Below are 278 nucleotides of genomic sequence, written 5' to 3' on the forward strand. Positions count from 1 at the left end.
GTGCGGCGCTTCGAACGCATTACTGGAGCTGTGCCATGGCAGCTGCAACAAACTTCGTTGGGCCTGCCATACTACTAGGGATGCCGATACGTGCCAAGGGCAGTGTCGGCAACTGCCTTCAGCTAGATTTGGGGCCTCATGCACACGCAGCAACGTTGCGTGGGTTGACCCCCTACACGGTGCCTGGCTTATCCCGGCCGCAGTTTCTTTTGAAACTCTCTTCTGTTTAGGCGCACGAAACAGGAGAAGGGGGAGCTACTGTACTGTTCCTTGCTGAG

This window comes from Eimeria mitis, genomic scaffold (assembly GCF_000499745.2).
Source record: "Eimeria mitis Houghton genomic scaffold, Emh_scaff5931, whole genome shotgun sequence".
NCBI lineage: Eukaryota > Apicomplexa > Conoidasida > Eucoccidiorida > Eimeriidae > Eimeria > Eimeria mitis.